At 41.6% G+C, this 12,591-nt stretch overlaps 1 protein-coding gene across 5 annotated transcripts in view; it reads left to right on the top strand.

The window, feature by feature from the left end:
- Nucleotides 1-12,591, top strand: part of sh3pxd2aa (SH3 and PX domains 2Aa) — a 110,911-nt gene that overhangs the window by 13,940 nt on the left and 84,380 nt on the right. The window lies entirely within an intron of this gene.

The raw sequence follows: 12,591 nt of genomic DNA, 5'->3' as shown, positions 1-12,591 counted from the left end.
ATAGATTAATGTGTAAGCCTTGTGACTGTTCACTGTGTCTCTGCCCGTGTTCTCCACACCTCGTCACCTCAATGAATCAATGTGTGTGTTAGTAATTGGTCGGGGAGCAGGGGAGACATGGTTTGTATCCCTTTGCCTTGTAGAGACTCAGCAATGCACTGCTCTCTCTATATCTGCACCCCTCTTTCCTTCTATCCTCTTTCTTCCCCTCTCTCTCTCTGTCTCTCTCTCTCTCTCTCCCTCTCTCATCTCATCTCTGCGTTGCCCTCAAAACGTCAGGGAGCTGACAGGCCTTTTTTATAGTACAAGCAAGAAATCCACATGGAAGTCAATTTAATGTACCATGCTTTATAGTGGGTCGCCTTTAGATTCTCTTGTGCAGGCTTCTCTGATTGGTGGTTTCTTTAAATATAGTCTTATATGGAGGAGGTCTTTGTCTTTCTGTCTTCATGACTTGGCTCAGATGCATTCCTCTTATGTTTAAAGTGTCAAGTTCTCTCTTCAGGACTTTATTTATTTTGGAACAGAGCAGGAGTTGCAGTAAAAATCCTGCCCTGTGTCTCTCAGATTGACTATTCCACACTGAGAGTGTTTGTGTGCACACATTTATGCCCCTTGAACCCTCGGCCCGCTGCAAGCTGATACCATATGTATATTGCACCAGAGGTCTCTGGGTCACTAGTAAATATGAAAGGGCCGTAGTGAGAGAGTTACAGGGGGCACATCTCAATAGCCCCAGTGTGCTAGTCCAGCAGGAAATGATGTTTCAATCAGTGGAGGGAAGGTCCTTTCTGAAAGGTCCCATTGATAAGCAGTGGGGCAGTGTGAGATGGAAAAAAGACTCCCCCCTGCAACTGATTACCCCAAAGTGGAATAAAAGACACAGGTAGAATAATAAACTTGGAAAAGCAAGCAAGCATGCATGCCTGAATATTCCTCCGTTCTGGAAAAGTCAGAGACATAGGTGAGTGAAGTGGATGTGTGTCTTCCTTCTGATATTCAACCTCACATATGCAAGCGTAGTCCTCAAATTGTCCAGGAGGAAACTAATGAACCTTAATGGTTCATGGATGGCTTGGCACAAAATCACTCCTAGTCAGCAGAGGAAAGATTGATTTTGTTAGCTTTGTCAGATGGCGTGGGGCAAAGGTCGGCCAACTTGGTCGACACTATATTGACTTATCAAGTGGCTCTCTCATGGCCAAAGTTTGGCAGAGTCTGGCCACGCTGCTGTTAAATGAGTTCTATTGTGAAAATCCCTTACTACATACAGTATTTCAGGGATTTACCAGATGTCCCTTTTTAAACACACTTCAATATATCACCATAAGCACTTCACTTTTCACATCCTACTTTGCCTGGTTCCTTGATGTTTCCATTTGCACTGTGACACTCATGAATAAAACTACCAATGGCAATACTGACAGACCAGCTCTCTAATACTCAGTAATCCTCTATCTCTGCTGTATATGGACCGTAAGTAAAGTTCCCTCTGCCAACGTTTGATCTTGCTAGATGCCTTTGACGGTCCTGTTTGATCCCATTGTTTTCAGAGCAACCTGGAGCCTCTGCTGTCCAAACATTTATCTGGTGCAGAGACCCTGCTGCTCTCAGCAGCCCTGCTAACCCTAGGGGAGAGAAACATGGTTGGCTGCTCTGAAACTGTTGGAGGGCACTTTAACCAAAGCTTTGGCAAAGACCACTGGGGATTCCAAGACTGTTTCCTAATAATACCCAGAGCAGGCTGTCTTCCTGGAAATCTACTGGCCATGGTTCTGGGCTGGTGTCAAAATGAGAGGGGCCATGGATGTTGCTTTGACTGACTCTGGTTTTATCCAAAAAAACAAGTCTTTATGTACTAGAATGCAGGGACAATTAAACTCTCAAAGCTTTGATGTAGACACACACATTTGGTGGCCCTTTGTGAAAAAAGAAGCCATTCATGGCTAATAGAATGACTATATTAATCCAAAATGCTGCCAGAATTGCCCTGCAAGGACCTGTTTTGTCTTTGCTTTTTCATTCAGTTAATAGTGGGTTGGATCCCTCGCTGTCCACTTCTTTGGGGAGAAAGTGGCACCTTTCTCACTGCCATTAGTTGTCTATTTGGCGGTTGTTTTGGGTGCTAAAGCTGCCCTGCTGGAATGGAGGTTTGATTCTTTTCAGCGGTGGTCCATCATCAGTATTACTTGAGCAATCGACAAACTCCAATTACAGACAGCAAACAAAAAAGACAACAGCAGATCAAAACAAACAGAGGCTTGTACATCCACATACCTGCCACATTATCACTAATATGTGTCACCTATGTGTCATCAAAAGTGAGAAATGGTTTACATGCATTTGCGATTACCCATCTCCACACCCTTACATATACCGCGTTTTTCAGTTTGTCTAGTAAAGAACAGCTCATCTTCCTCAGGATGTGACTGCCTCTCCCTGGCTGCTCTGCTGTGCACTGATGTGGTTTTGTGACTAGTGAGTCAAACAGTGTGTCCTTCTGTCAGAAGTAGGCTGCCCAAGTTACTCATCAGAAGGGAGGAAACTGGGACAAGGAGAGGAACGAGTCAGCTGGTGGGCTGGGTAGAAAAGGAGCGGCAAGGATTTAGAGTAGGATGATGATAATAATGGTAGTGATGATAAAGAAGCAAAGGAGGACAGTGATGAAAGATATGAAAGCGATGATGATAATGAGAATGACGGCAATACTAGTGGTGATAATGATTAAGATTCAGACTTTTGATGCTGACAACACTGATGATGCAGATGGAAGAAATAAAATATATTGTGGGTTTCGTCAGGGTCACTTATATTAAAGAGGGATTTATAAGCATGTTTCAACAAACTCTGAGGAGTGGGATGGGTGATCGACCATGTCCTTGTGCCCAGAGCGAAGTTGGTATGTTTAAATCTGCGGTGTGGAAATAAAGACACGCTCTGACTCATTCTTTTTACGAGGGCCTTTGGTTTGTATTCTCTCTGCATACATGCACACAGTAAACCCCTCTTTTCTTTTTCCAAGTCTGCACTCGTACGAGCCTTCCTACAGTAATTGAATATTTAGTTTGAGAAGATTTCATCGCTACATTTCTCTAACTTCCCTTTTTCAGTGTTCAGAGTACCATTGAAGATCCAACACACTATATTAGTCTGTTTTGCTCAAATATATGCAGTCTCAAGGTTGATATTCAATCTTTTTGGAAATAGCTTTACAGATGCTAGCAGCAGGCTTTCGGCAAACAGCAGCTTATATTCATAGCAGCAAATTATACGGTAGCTGTGGTCAAAGCGCTTAAAAGGAAGGTCACTGAATTGGGAATCTCTAACCTCTAAGTGGGTTGTTTGGTGGAAACATATGTCTAGACCACAAGGCATTATCGGTATGCCATCCTCGAGGATAAATTGCTGAATAGCTAGGCCACTAACTCAGCCTCTTTGTCCTTGAGGTGTTCTGTGGACATACTGTAACTCAACTGAATGAGAGAGCCCATTGTTTCGGTTTGAGGATAAAGGGCTGTTTTATTTTATTTATGGGTGTGTGTGAAAGAGAGGAAAGAGCGGGAAACATACTTTTTAGCCCCTGCTGAGAGGCAGAGGAAGGACACCTACATGCCAAACACAAGACCTGTTCTGTGAGTTATAATCGGGCACTTGACAGGAAGGCCCAGGATCGGTCCTCGCTGGACTGGGAGCAGAGGGGGGAAAGTATGCAGAGTTTCCCACAGCCGTGGTGAAGGGATCAGGAGAGTGGGCTAAATTTAGGATGAATGAGCACAGTTCAGCCATTTGTGGGACATTTCCATGCCTCAGAAAATTCACCAGTGTGACTGGGAGGTGACTGGGCCACATTCAGGGGATCAAAGAGAGACAGCAGGTAGACAATTAACAGGAGGGATGGAATGGAAGATAGGTAAATGGAATTTCTGCATGGGAAGACGCAAACAGGAAATCTGGAAAAATAGCTTAAAACTAGAGAGTGGTTTAGCAAGTAAGCCTAGCTTAGTTAGGAGTTTTTAATTGAAATGAATGAAACCGTACTTGCTAAATACAGCATTGTGGACTATAGAAGATAAGTGTTGATAGATCATATTTTGGAGTTGCTTGCAAAACCAAAGTGGATGCCAAACAAATCACTAATCTCAATACTAATATTCAATTTGTTAATTTAATAGTGTAAACAAATTTTGAATCTTCATCTAGATTTGGATCTACATTAAAAGACAAGACAATGCACCAGATTTTGGGCAATAGTTAAAGAAAAAATGGCAACAATTTGTGCAAAACAAAAAGTGCAAACTTTTAAGAAAAAGTCAAAAAAGTGTCCTAGATAAGCACCAAAAATGGCTATAAATATCTAACTTTCTGCCAAATGTCTGACACGTTTTTGAATGTCCTTGTAACAAAATTGGTGAAGGTAAAGTTAGGCTCTTGGAGAATTTTTTTTTCCAGTTAAGTCATTTAGCAGACATTTTCAGATGACTGTAAGATTTAAATTTGCTATGCAGAAAAGAAAGGATGTATTCCCATGGATGTACTCCAGTTAGGCTCGTCTATGGCTTATTTCATGCAATGCAGTCAACAACGCTATGCATTGTGCCAAGAAAAAAATGCAGCATCTCCTGGTGACAAATCTAATTAGCCAATCACATTTGAACCACCTGAAGAAGATGTTTGTCTGACATTGACACCCATAATTAATGCAGATTTGTCTATTATTTGGCCCAAAAGCACATCTCAATCTAATAGTCTTCTATTCATGATTATTTACACTGAGAGAAGATGTAGACTTGATTTCAGGTTGTAGATCACCAACATAATAAGCAGTCAACATTAAAAACAGCATGGGTCATAGCTACGGTGGGTTGTAGTAGATACAGTGATCACTCTTACGCTAGAAGTTCAGGCCTTTGCTACACTGATCCCATATGTTTATATGTAGTGTTTAGGGTGGTCTCTTTAAAGGGGACCTATTATGCTTATTTCCAACTCTTTGTATGATTCACAGCAGGGCACAAAATTAGCACCAGACACCAGCCAAATGCTGGTAATATATACAAATGGGTGGTATATTTACTTTACTCACCAGCCAAAAAATGGTAATCTGTTATTGAGTGGCTAATAAAATTTGAACATTCATTAGCCATTTGGCCGGTGGGCAAAAAAGTTAATTTTGTACCCTTAATTATCTTATACTGGCCCTTCATGCAGCCCCTCAGTGCAGCCTCTGTCTCTTAACAAGCAGTCTTAGCTCCTGTCTCTTTAAGACCCCCCTCCCGATGAGCTCACTATGTTCTGATTGGGCATCTTCACGAAGCCTAGTGAGGGGCAGCTGCATCAGAGTTGTGTTAAGTTAATCCTGATGAAAACCCGACATTTCCTGCTTTTGCTGCTTCATATTAAAATATTTAAATGACTAAATGACGGGAGACTTTTATTGTGAAGAATTTATAGGAAATTAAACATATTCACCACAGAATTAGTGGTGCTTTGTTAGCGGCACTATTCTTAAATAAAATCAGGTTGAGACAACAAGATATGGAGATATTTAGAGCTCTTTTTTCAGCAGATCATTTAGAAATAATGCAGGGAGGAATAGTACAAGCAGAAACGGCCACAGTGATGATGATGTTTGATGAAGAGCTGCAGACGACCTGCACACCTCCAACAGGTAAACAACCTATTTTACTTTGCTGTGCTGCGTAATGGAAAATCACTCACAGCATGTCAGCTGGGGGCTGATGTAGCAATTGGTGCCGGTCTGCTACCGGTCTGGTCGCTTGTGAAAATAAAAATGGCTACCCTTGTCTGGAAATCCTGGGTGGAGAAACAAAGATGCAGGGGCGGGCACAATCTCAATGAAGCCCCAAGTGACGTAAGAGGGGGCATTAAACCAAATGAATGGCTTGTTGAATCACACGAGTTCAGAGCAAGCCAGCCCTCCCAAAACTGACTGGGTGGTTTTATTCCACAGTTTGTGTGTTAGTAGGCACATCAGAGACCCAAATATATATGCACAAACACTGAAAAAGTGAGTTTTTCAAAATATGGCCCCTTTAAGTGTGTGGAGAAGAGGGGAGGTAGTGTTCCTCTCTTGGCTTGTGTCGAGGTAGAGAGGCCCTCCCAATGACTGACAGCCTCTGCAAGTAAGGGCATGAGCAGAGAGCAAGAATCAGAAAGTTCATGAAGAAATTCACTGCATGTTTAAGCATGTATTTTTTTACTGTATAGTTCTGTATGTCTCTATATACTTCTCCTCTTACATCCATCTCTGATTCTTCTTGTCCTGTATCTGGATTAGTGGCGATTACCATATTTGATTACATAGAGAATATATGTATAAAGCCTCTCCCCACTCCCTCTGTTTGCTTCCTCTGATTACTTTGCTGCACGCTATCTGGAGATGTATGTGGCAGCTGACAGACTTTCACCATTGCTCTCTATCTGTCTCTGTCTCGTTTTCTTTCTCTCTCTCTTCTCTGTCCTCGGTTGGATAGCCCTCATGTTTCCGTTCAGCTCAAGGTCTTCTCCACCCGAATGGGATGGGGAGCAGAGTCAATGAAAACTTTCGAGCGCTTTGTGCTCCTAGAAATCTATGGGAGCTCTGTCTCATGCTGAGCCTTGAACAGAGAGGTTGCTCAAGGTTTCTTCTTTTTCATTACATTTCCAGCTAAGCCTTTGTTCGCCACTTGATAAATTGCACAGTATTTATTTTATACTTCTGCTGCATATCTTTGTTCAGAAATGGCAGGGTTATGTTTTCTGAATGTCCCGATATTGTTGAGCACAGACCAACTTGCACTGCTGAGTGACTCAAGGACAAATGTTATCAGCAACATGTGATAAAAGGAATATGAAACTGTATGGAGTGAATTCAATCATTTGTCATCCTCAGGTGTGAAGGGCAAGCCAAGAGAATGCTTTATATGTTCTTATTACATTGTTCTCTCCTATACAGTAGAAATAGCTGAATATAACATATGTCATATCAACAATAATAACATTAATTTGTCATTTATTGCATGCACATACAGACATCCGGCCACGTCCAAATGCAATTTTTTTTTTTTAAGTAATTGTCCATCAAAGACATAATTTTTATCAAGTGCTACCATTTTTGTTCATTGTTTCTGAACACTTGATACAGTAAATGTACAAAAGGTAATCCCAAGAATGTATTTGAAAGTTTATCCTGACACTATCATTTGCTCTTCAGATGCCCATACCCCACCTGTCTGGCATTCCAAACAGGTTAAAACAAACTTCCTTTCAGGTTCTTTGCTGATAGTGCAGAATCCAGGACTGAAATCCATAGACTACCTCTGCTTATCTGCAGTATCGGTGGCAATGGTCACTCACAGTTCAGCCAATGCACTGCCTCGCTCCTCTGTCTGTAAGTTAATGAACAGTGATTGGGTAAATAGCGGGCCAGACACGACACATGGGAGGCAGGCTTTTAATTCCAACTGGTCAGGTAGAGAAAGAGAAAAAGACGAAACTGAGATAGAGACATGCTGCGATAAGAGATGAGAGTTCCCACTAGAATTCAAACAGAAACCCAGGTGTCTATCTCCTCTAGTTCTGCTGTCTTTTTTCCTATTTGTCTTTGCTTCCCTTTGTACACCCGGCTCACATCTTCCCACTGCTGCACCCGCTTCGTTCATATCTCATTCCTACAACTTCTAACCCTATCTCTCTCCCCCGCTGCTTGCATATCTCTCTCCTCTCCTCCATCTGTCTCTGTCTCTCTTCAGAAACCCTTCCCTGTCTCCCACCCTCACCCCCTCTTCAACACCCCCTCTGGTCTCTTCTGAGGTGGTTTTCCCTGACTAATCTGCCATGACCTGCACGTTCCCCGGGTCAAGTGCATTAGCTTACAGAGCTACAGGCTACAGAGGTTTCTGTCATGGGTTTCTATGAAGGCTGCTTTGCATGCATGTGTTCTACTTGTTAGTGTATTTTCGGTCATGTGTGCGCATGTGTATGTGTGAACGGTATTACTTGTGTCTATTCTGGTTATTCAGGCTATTATTTGATGATCCAATTTTCCTCTATTGGTGTCTCTCCATCTCAGCCTGATTATGTTTTATACTATAAGACACAGGGGGAGATGTAAAGGAAATAAAAGACCCTTAAATTAAAACCCTTCAGCAAGCAATACCATTTACAGTTGGAAAGTTGGTCTCTAGGGGATGATTCATATGGAATCAATTTTGTCTAAATAAAAAAAAAACAAAAATAAGAGGAACCCAAAAGTATTATCACTATAAAATATGAAAAATAGCTAAAATGTGAAATGCAAGGGAATGTACATCTGACATCACAGATGCAGCATTTCTGAGTTTTGGTTTGCTTTTCTGAGTCAAGTGTTTATTGTGAAAAATGTTTTTGGGGCAGGGATTCTGTGTAGTGTGGCTGCCTTTCTACCGATGAGATAAATTCCAGTCATATTCTTCCAGGAAAATTGGGAAATTAGGACAAATCTAGGGAATAGGGAGAACTGAACTGAACTGAACTATATTGTGTACTATATTTACTGTCTGACACTCAAATAACATTAAGTGAGTGTTAAAATTGTGACTGTAAATTCACTATAGAGATCTGAAGCCCTGAGGTCATGTCGAGGCTACCCTTGTTACGCTTTTGTAACTCGATTAAATCTCTCCTTCAGCATTTCTTTCATCAGTATTTCTGAAAAAATGAAGCATGCTCCTGGAGTTTACTGTCTAACCTATATTTTAGGACAAATTGGTGCTTGAATTGGCACCACTGAAACCTTAAGCAATAATTACTTTGTGAGTATACAAAACCACAACAACTCGAACTCCAACCACAACGACTCATGAAAATTAGCCAGCATAGCAGCGTGGGTACTTCTGTCATTGTAACTTGGTTTAGTCAGTATCCATTATGTTCACCAATAATCGATTTTAAAGTAATTTTTTCAACTTTTTAGCTGTGAGCATTCTGTCCTCTCTGTCCTGTTACAGACATGTCTGAACTAACTGTGGCCCCTCCACTCGTTCATGGACTCTTCTGTTGGGTTGTGAAATAGTGTTTGTTAAGAGATAATAAAAGACATAGACACCAGTATAAAAATACCACCCTCATCTAAACGTATGGAGTGAAACACACAAAATACTGTTGATACACCAAGGTACCAAGGCTAGATTTTTAGGTATTTGCATTATTACAAATGTCTAAGGGATTTTGAATGCAGTTTTCTTACCTTTAGAACATGACCCAGAATATTTTATGGATATGAAAGTTACAGTTATGTGACACTACACCTGTGAGTGATGATTAAAAAATGGTGATGATTCATGGTGTTCTAAATCTCAATTTACTGGTCTTTATTGAGTGTCTATTAGACAGTATAGGGAGTAGTGAATGAGTGAGCAAGGGAGTGATTTTGGACACAACCCTGGTCTTTCAAACTACAGAGCTTTTAACCTTCACCTAGTTTTCTTGTCATTTAATAACGTAACATGTCAAGAAAAAGCAGCTAAAGCAAATTCAGTTTCTTTCAAATTTTTTTTTTTTGTCTTTCTCTTTCATTTTTTCCTCACATCTCTCAGCCCACTCGTGGTTATATTCCAAACCTCACTTCTCATTTCCCATCCACACCCCTATAAATGTGGGCCGTGGAGTGCATGGAGTACCAACTTACACATGCACAGGGAGGGCATTGCCATCCAATTCACCCCTCTTGGGAGAGGTTTTGGTTTGTCCACACTGCCCAAGGTTTGTCCTGGCTGTCAGTATGGAAACTCTTGAGACTGTCAGCATGGCTAAATTAGGTCCTTTGCTACACTGTTGGTGCTGAACCCTGGCACAGGTGAGAGCCCTTCCTCTCTGCCTTTGCTTTTCGTGAACTGTAAGTTGGCTGGCCTACATACTTAACCCAAAGTAAAGCAGTCCATGTGTAAGCCGACACTGTTCTTTTCCACAGATTTAGGTTGTGGCTGCTCTGGAAAGTGAAACTGTTGTTTGCTCGCTCAGGCAGAACTCACCCAAGCAGCTGAGGTGGTAAATGGCCTGAAAATGCCACTGGAACATTTAGCTGATGCGTCCATTAAATGTTAAGGGAGGTTAAACTTTGGGCACAAATGAAGGGCAAATAGAATGAACCAACTGATTCTTTGTTTAAATTAATCGTGGTTGACCCTGTTCTTGTTTCTCATCCCTTCAATACTGCAATTTACTTTGAACTAAAAAGAAATAGTCATCTCTGGCCTAATGCCAGTAAATTACAGTATGTGAGGTGAAAAGCAAACGCCTGCGCCTTTCACATTCTCTTTTACCCATGTTTGCACACTGGACTTAGTTGTGTCTTCAAGGTTTTCTCACAGCTTTTGCTGTTTTATCTCTTTGATTAATGTATTTTTAACGACTGTGTGTGCGTAAAGCACCCGGTTGTCTGAACTTCACCACCACTGCCCCTGCTGAACCTGGAGATGGAGAGACAGAGATATGTAGGGATTGTTTCAGTGGTTTGAAATCTCTGCATTTCATTGCCATGGTTCTCCTCCAGCAGGCGATGTTTTGCTTAAGCACAGTGTTAACACAGTTCATACAACTGGCAAACTGGCTCACAAGTCTTTAATTTGTTTTAGTGTGAACGCTTGGATGAAATTGGATTATGCAGTTTCTCAGAAAATCATTAATCAACACCTTCCACTGCCATTTCTCACTCTTATCCTAAAGATAGAAGTGTAATATCAAATTGGTAATAAAAAATAATGATGCTGAAAAGATTAGCCCATTAAATAATGAAGAAATAAATTCAAGGTTTTCCTGTAGCATCATAGCGGAGGTGACCTGCCTTGCCTGAAATAAAGAGCACCTCCCTTAATTTCAGAATAATAACGTCGTACAATATCAGGCATATTTGGCTTCAGGGAAAACAAGCAGAGGTGCTACATCATACAGCAAAGGCCATGTATTTAATGAGTGAAGCAATTTTCATTTATCAAGCAAAACATTTTCTGGTTCACAGTTTCTCAAATGTGAAGTCTGCTTTTCTTTGTTTCATATCTTTGTAAATTAAATTCTTGGGCGGTTTTGGATTGTTGGTTGGACAAAAAAAACAATTTGAAGAGCATGTCCAACTCACTTTGGATTCAGGGAAATTGTATTGAGCCTTTTTCATGCAATTTGTAGATTAAATGGTTTGATTTGTCATAAAATAATTGTTACATTAATCAATAATGAAAATAATTGTGTGAAAAACAATCAAACAACCCCAACCGTCTTCACTACAACTCTGAAAGGAGGTGTTCCTATCACCGTAATACAAACCTGTCCAATTCTTATCACCCATATGGCTACAGATGCCACCAGGTTTTGACAAACTGGAATTCAGCCCCTGGAGAAAACAGGATCCCATGAAGGGTCTCTCCCAGTTAAAGCCCATCCCCAATCCTTGCTCCAAAGGCCACAGCAGGCTCTACAGGTTGAGATTGGGGGGGTGACGAATGAGGGACTGCAGACAGACAGAACTTACCACATCTCTGCACCTGTTGTCTCATTGAAACTAAGGGGAGCCTGAGTTTCCACATGGGGAATAACACCCCGCAGTGTTGACATCTCTAGAACGGAGCTCGAATTTTTTAGACAAATCCAACCCCCGCGTCACTCCCACATTCATTCAGCCATTCACATTTTATTCATTCACGGCATAAAAGCATGCAGGATACCAGGATATCATGTTCCATCCTAATATAATGTGCCAGTCATGGGCAGTGATTTGTCCAGATCTGGTGCCAGGGTGCCAGTTTATATTTAGAGGCACAACTGTGAGTGATTGTAGCTGGAAAGGAACGCCGTCCCCCCTCAAGCCCATCTCAGACATCTGTCTCTCTGAAACTGAATACTGCCGGGCGCTAATGCATGTTCAGACTTGTGATTCATGTGCTCCATTAGTTTCTATCCTTCTGTCTCTAGGAACTGAGGCTGTACTTTGAAGTAAAGGTTGGTCTAGATTGATTTCTGGCATCTCCTCACATGTCAAAAATTTGAGCTAATTGTCCTTCTTGGAACCTGTATTCCCTCAAAAGAAAAAGGGGTTTGATTGATTTCGGGTGTAAAAGTGAGAGGAAACAACATGTTTACATCATGGAGACAGGATAATCGCAGGCTTTATCATTAATTGTATGTTTGCTCACTGAAATGAGCGGAACAGCAAGAGCATTGACCTTATCATATCATGCCCTGAGACCGGTGAGAACAAGCATGCTGAGTCTGTGGCCTCGCTCACTATCACCACGTTGCTGTGGAAATGGCGCGAAGATCACATGGCTGTCTTGTCATGCCGGTCATGAGTTGTTCCAGAGGTTGAATGTGTGTGTTTATTTCCATTCCATTCTGTTCCACTACTGCTAAGCCCAGGGTAAACCCTCGTCGTCACATGACCACCAACAGGAAGTGAGGCATCAATCCACTGCACAATAACAGTATGGCATCCCTGAAGTTTATGCCAACTGACTCTCGCCGTTCCTTATATGGTGGCTCTATTCTTAGCACATGTGCATGAGATGAAGAAGGAGCTGCTGTTAGTGTCATTCTGAGCACTATCCAACACTGGCCCTGTTG

The sequence above is a fragment of the Thunnus maccoyii genome, chromosome 2 (genome assembly GCF_910596095.1).
Source record: "Thunnus maccoyii chromosome 2, fThuMac1.1, whole genome shotgun sequence".
NCBI lineage: Eukaryota > Metazoa > Chordata > Actinopteri > Scombriformes > Scombridae > Thunnus > Thunnus maccoyii.
Note: the sequence above shows the minus strand (reverse complement) of the source record. Positions and strands in the feature narration are given on the sequence as shown.